Source organism: Lepisosteus platostomus, chromosome 5 (assembly GCF_059453375.1).
Source record: "Lepisosteus platostomus isolate fLepPlt1 chromosome 5, fLepPlt1.hap1, whole genome shotgun sequence".
Taxonomy (NCBI): Eukaryota; Metazoa; Chordata; class Actinopteri; order Semionotiformes; family Lepisosteidae; genus Lepisosteus; species Lepisosteus platostomus.
Genome location: NC_142615.1, coordinates 51810088 through 51816611, shown reverse-complemented (window position 1 = coordinate 51816611; position 6524 = coordinate 51810088). Strand labels below are relative to the sequence as shown.

General features: G+C 39.7%; 2 non-coding genes across 2 annotated transcripts; both read left to right on the top strand.

The window, feature by feature from the left end:
- The first annotated feature begins 205 nt into the window (after positions 1-205).
- trnan-auu (transfer RNA asparagine (anticodon AUU)) lies at positions 206-279 on the top strand. Its single transcript has one exon. It is a non-coding gene; the product is annotated as a tRNA-Asn (tRNA).
- Positions 280-1725: 1446 nt separating this feature from the next.
- trnaw-cca (transfer RNA tryptophan (anticodon CCA)) lies at positions 1726-1797 on the top strand. Its single transcript has one exon. It is a non-coding gene; the product is annotated as a tRNA-Trp (tRNA).
- Positions 1798-6524: the final 4727 nt, after the last annotated feature.

Here is a 6524-nt window from a genome sequence, read left to right as displayed (position 1 = left end):
CGCATAGGGCTTGATTTAGTTTAATGCATTAATGCATTTCCTTTCTGCAACAACTTGTTTTTCAAGAAATTCATACAGCTTGTGAAAAATGAAATTTAATTCTTGGCTATCAGAGCAGTAGGAATATTGCCGACTGGCAAGAAAATGCAAGCAATGTTTATTTTCTTACCAGAAAGGTGCGAATGGAGCAAAGCCTTTCTCATCAGTCTCTGTGGTGCAACCGGCAAGCGTGTTTGGCTATTAACTAAAAGGTTGGTGGTTCAAAACCACCCAGGGACGATCTTCTTCTTCTTATTATTATTATTATTATTGTCAATGTTAACACTGTCTCCACAAAAGCCGAAACTTTAACCCTCTTTATATTTGCCGAAAATGCGAGTCTTTTGCCCGTGTCCAACAACAACACTTGAGACCAGGGAAGTCCAATAGTGATCAACACCGCAACTCCCCAGAAATCCATATTCACCCATGGAAAAGTATCTTTGAAGGGCTGGCGGGAGATATCATTTATACTCCTGTTGTATCCTCTGCTAAAATACTTTAGAAATACAACGTGGATTTGTTTGAGAATTTGACAAGCATTGTTGCGTTAGCACTGTGAAGTTGGATGTTGATATTTTGATATATTTACCTTAATTTTAACATAAATGCTGTTCAATCTATGCTATACAATCAATCACAGGTATATTTTGAGTCTCTTACTGATCGTCCTGTGGATCCAAAAGAAAATTTTAAAGCTGATACACTTTCGATTGTAATTTGCATCTAGCTACAACGTCCCTGGAAAAGATATTTTATGAGTTGCGTGCAATCGGTATCTTTTACTTTAGGGATGGTAGTGGAAATAGCTTTAAAAATGTTTTCTAAAGAAGATTGTATTGCCAGGACCTGCCTTTAGCGCTCGGTAGCGATTACGCTGTTGATATAGATGGAGAAGAAATGTAAGATGAATTGATGATCTAAGATAAAATAGCCCTAACGCCTCCTGTAACAGTGTTTGTATTCATAGCAAGTAATATTCTTTTTCAAACCCGAACGTTGCTTTTGCATTAAGTGTTATGTAACCATTAGCAGTTTCGGTAGCTTCTGAAGAGCGCACTTTTCCAAACTGAAGCCTATAAGAACATTATTCAAGATGCACCATGGCCCAGAATCGTTCATCGGGACTAGGATTATCAATTGAAAGTACTCCAAAATAAAATATTTTTTATTTAAAATTAAAAGAGTAGGCAAGTATTAAAACAACACCATAACTTCTCGACTTCCAATCTCTTTCCTGGTTCAGGCCATGTCAAATGACATAATCAGTGGAGTCATGCCGAGTTTGTGAGTTTAACATCACCTGGAGCAGCCTGGTTTTCTGTCTTCACAGGTAAACAGTGTTTTGTGTTATTTGCTAAATGGAGAGAGGATGCTGTGTTAATTGTTCTCCTCCTGGGGAGAGGACAAGATGAGAAGTTCACGAGGCTGGTGGTAAATATCCTGTCCAGGAATATCGGGGCTGTAGGGGGTCAGATCTGTAGATGTAGTGAAGACATTAGTGGGGACGGTGTGTCTGCTCTCTGAGAAAGAGCCGGGCAGGAAGAATAATCTGTGGTCTGGGAAGAAGAGACCCTCGTTGGAATAGCGGCGCTCCTCACAGGAGAGAATGAAATCTTTTTTGAAAATCTTTTTCAGGGACGCTGATTGTTCTCTTTGGGTGAATTAAAAGCCCTTGTGGTGAGTGACCTTGTGGCGCAACGGTAGCGCGTCTGACTCCAGATCAGAAGGTTGCGTGTTCAAATCACGTCGAGGTCAGCTGATGTGTTTGTAGATGCTCCTGGTGCCGAACCTGGATTTTACACCACGCAGTTGCGTTTTATCTGTACACCACCTAGGTAATCTGAATGAAATAACAGAGCAGTACGGAACACCCAGTCAGGAGTTTATGCAGTGTTTCATCTTGAACACGACAAGAGAAAAGGCACACTGCACATCCGCGAAACATCACGTCCGACTTTAGAGACAGTGACATCAGAGAATGTAAGTTTCAGACCGCTTTTTTGTTACAGTTTCAAGCAAACCTGAAAGTTAGGGAGTGTTTGGTCACTTTTGTATGAAAAAGTGTCTGAAGCCTGTAATTATAATTTGTCCTTTTTTAATTGTAGTTGAAATCCACTCCCATGTACCAAGACCTACAGTATATTCATGTTTGCTTAAATGATTAATGCTATAGGACATTAGCTGGTGTTTCTTGTAACGATTTGCTATTTCATGCAGGAAAGAAAGGAAACCAGACCCAACGTTTGCTTTCAGGTGCGGTCTATTTACATAACGGACATCTATTTCTGAGGAGCCTGATTTAAATCACACAACCCCGGTAGAAGTCGAATCGACAATCTTATAAACCGAAATCAGACGCGTTATCCATTAAACCACTAGGCCGTCACATAACTGAATTGCGCTTTGGTGAGTTCAGCTCCGCTACTAGTACACCACCACATCTACAATTTGAGAGAAACGTGCTTTCTACATTTTTATCAGTTTTAAAAAATCATCACTTTTAAACAGACAAAGCATTTATGTGTCGCTCTGAATTTCTAATTGATTTAGAATTCAAAGAAAAAAGCGTTTTGTTCCACAACGGCGTGAAATGATCACGTCTTTCACTCTACTTCTCTCTTGTAGTAAAGCAGACCTTGCTAGGTGAGCATTTGCTCCGGTAAATTAGGTCACTTTTCACGTTAACTCACTTCTTCCAAACACAACATTTCCTGGTGCACGTTTTCTCCATGAAAAAAGACATTTAACCTTACATGGTTTCTCGTTTTTTTCCATCAAATAGTACAGAAAGAAGAAAGAAAGAAAGGAAAAGTGTCGTAAATGAACTCTGTCGTCTGTGGGAGATTTCAAGCGCACTGGACATGAAAAGTGCCCGATAAAAGCCATTTCCGTACGTTTCTCTTAGTGTCGGGGCTCCTATTGAATGTAAAGGAGGCAACGTGCTCAGCCAGCCGATTCAACGCTTACTGAACGCAGGTGTCTCAGAGCGGTGTGTCCAATCGGCAGTAAAAGAGGAGAATTCTGCCGGCGCCGTGGCTTAGTTGGTTAAAGCACCTGTCTAGATAACGGGAAATCCTGGCTCCAAATCCCAGCAGTCCATCGCCTGTGTTGCACTGGACACCCTGTAGATCATCAAAAAAAATATTGAGCTCCTTAGTAATGAAACTGCCGGATAAAAGCCATTTCACATCCTTTCTCAACTTGCTCAGCGAGCAGGCTCACCGCACACCGAACAAAGATGTGACAGAGTGGTGTGTCCACCTGGCTGTAAAAGGGAAGTAACCGGCGTTGTGGCTTAGTTAGTTAAAGCGCCTGTCTAGTAAACAGAAGATCGTAGGTTCAAAACCCAACGGTGCTTTTCTTCCTGTCTTCTCGCACCGCTTATTGTTATAGTCAACATGCTTCTGCATTATGTTTAAAGGAAGTGTTCATTTAGTTTTTGGCACAACTTGTTTTTCAAGAAATCCACACATTGCGAAAGATAAAGTGCTCATCTTTCTTATCAATGCAAAATAATTACTGCCAGCTGGCAAGAAAATGACAACGATTTGTTTTTACTTTAGCCAAAAATCTGTGAATGTAGAAGAATACGACATGTGTTAGTTTCTATGGCACACTCAGTCAGGGTGTCCTTCAGTTAAACACAATGTTGGTAGATCAAACGCACCCAGAGACACACTTCGAATTAATCCGATCTAAACATTACCTTCTCTAAATGTGACTGAGTTTCTTTGCACGTCCTTAGCCATCTTGATATTTGGAGAGATTTTCAACTTTTGACACGAGTCAAACTACAAGTAAATAGTTGAGTACCTATGTCAATATCACCGGGAATGTGAATATAAATGTTAACATCAATATTTCTGCTGTCTCCTGAGAAACACAAGTATAGAGTCAAAACACAATAAATAATGCTAAACAATTATTCAGTTAACACCCAGATGTGACAAAACACATTTAAGACTTACATCCCCTTTAAATATGTATTTCCTTAAAATCAGTTCTCTTCCCTCCCCAGGATACCTGCAAATTCACTATAGATACATATTAAAAGCTGTGTGTAAGTCTTACATGTGTTCTGTCACATCTGGGTGTTACATTAATAGATGTGTTGTGTTATTTAATATGATTTGACTCCACGCTTGTGTTTCTCCAGAGACAGCAGAAATATTGGGGATTTGCGGCTACAGAAAATAATGTGAACTTTACAGACAAAAATAAGGTTACGTTAAAGAAACAAAAACTTATTGTCACCCTTTTCAACGTGATTTTTTAAGACATTTGTTCGGAATAGTATATCTTCTCGTGTCTGTGGCTGTTATCCTACAATAACGGTGGTGAAATAGCAGGAATGTGCGGAAAGAATCGGAGATAGAACAGAAGACCAGTCATCCAGTCGATAGTAAGGTTGTGTAGGACCTCACATACTACGATGTCAGTGTTGAGTAGTGTGGTTTAAAAGCTTTTTCACGAACCAGGAAGGAGTAGAAATCTACAGTCTTCTGATCCGTAATCAGACACGTTACAGATTGTGCCATTGGCGTTTGTATTGCATTCCCATCCAGCACCACATTGAGTTCAGAGCTGCTACTATTCATGTGTGTTGTACGTGTGTCTAGTTACTACGTCTTTCATTATGTCTGGTTTAAAATAATGTATCTTTAAAACAGACAAAGGGTTTATGAGTCAGCCTGAAATTCACACACGAAGAATAAACAATATCGCGTTTAAAAAGAATACAGAGATGCCGGCGATAGATAACGGAGCATCTTAAGTGCGCGCTATCACTGAACTAAACTCCCGATCATTAAGTTTGTCAGCGGCTTTTTAATTGTGTTAGGAAGAGCAAACAGTCCACAGTGTACATTTTAAAGGTCTAAGCAAAACAATCAGATGTGAGGATTATCCAGAACAGGAGCCTTTACTTCTTTGTATACTGAGCTTTCGGGTGAACATCAAAGTAAAAGACAAATTCGCAATTTTCACTTTTTGATTAAGGAACAAGAAAACACCATCCTTCGAGCTGGATTCAAACCAGGGACATAAGAAATGCCCACTGTTTTTGTCTACAGTCTTAAGATCTAGCAATTGAGCTATCAAGAGGTCGGAAAGTAAACGCTTTGTCACACATGTAGCCCAATGTAGTGTAGTGTTCCTCTATTTAAATCCGAGTTCGACGTCAAAATACTCACTCCCATAGTCTCGTTCAGAAGAAGAAATGGACCAGAGTTCTTATAAAACGTTTGAAGGGACATCAGTGCAGGCTGAAATTGACCCTTTTTCTATTGGGATCAGGATCATATAAAACCTTTCTTTTGGATTGAGAAGAGGATCATGGAGACACTCAAAATATCCCTGTCTTTGCTTCTTTCAAGAATGAATGGAGTATTGAGCTGCAAGCATCGGTTAAAATCAAAACTCTCTGCTACTGCAGTTGCTTGTTTGAGAGTTTCTTCAAATCTTTCAACTGAACGTTGATATCAAGGGATATTGACGGTAATATCATAGAGACTTTGGTTTTCTTTTGATCGAAAATTGTATTAAAATACAAGCCTCTTTCACAGTTGTATAATACTTTCCCTTGCATCCTCAGATAAAATTTCTAAATACCACAAAGTTACAACATATGGAATAGCATTTATTTTAAAATGTATTTTAAAACTGGCATTTATTTAGAGCTATATTTAGAGCTTAGTAAAGATAGCATTGCTAATATTGATGGAGTAGAAATGTAAGATGAATTGATAGCTTTTTCTGAACTACAAAAGTCCTACAACGCCTCCTGTAACAGGTAAGGACTCATAGCAAGACATTGCTATTGAATTGCACATTTAGCAGATACGACCAGTTTCTGCTTCTGGTGAGTGCATCTTTTCCAAACTGAAATTAAGAAGAACATTTTCAAGATGCGCCATGTCCCTAAATCGTTCATCAGGACTACTATTAATATCAGGTGAAAGCAGTACAAAGCATCAATTTAACCTAAATATTAAGAGACTATATCTGTCAGCTACTGCTGTAAGCCATGTTCAGCCAACGCTAGAAATATTACTGCTCTACTACAGTAGCTAAAGAAAGCAAGTCCGACTTAGAAATGGATCACAAGTCGAAAACATAAACCGACAAGGATGGGGTTCAAACCCACACGTGCAAAGCACAATGGATTAGCAGTCCATCACCTTAACCACTCAGCCACCTCATGACGAGGGCCAACCCCCTTGGGCATGATTTTGCTCGGCGACCAGGCTCAGCGCACATCGACCTCAGATGCCTCAGAGCGGTGTGTCCAAGCGGCTGTATAAGAATAGGTAATAGGTTTATTCCATGTTATTCCAATAGGTTTATTCCATTGAGGGTGGGTACCCACCTGTATAAGAATAGTGTTCTGCTGGTGCTGTGGTAAAGCTGGTTAAAACACCTGTTTCATAAAGAGGAAATCCTGGATCCGAATTCCAGCAGTACCTTTTTTCCCGTCTTGTTTT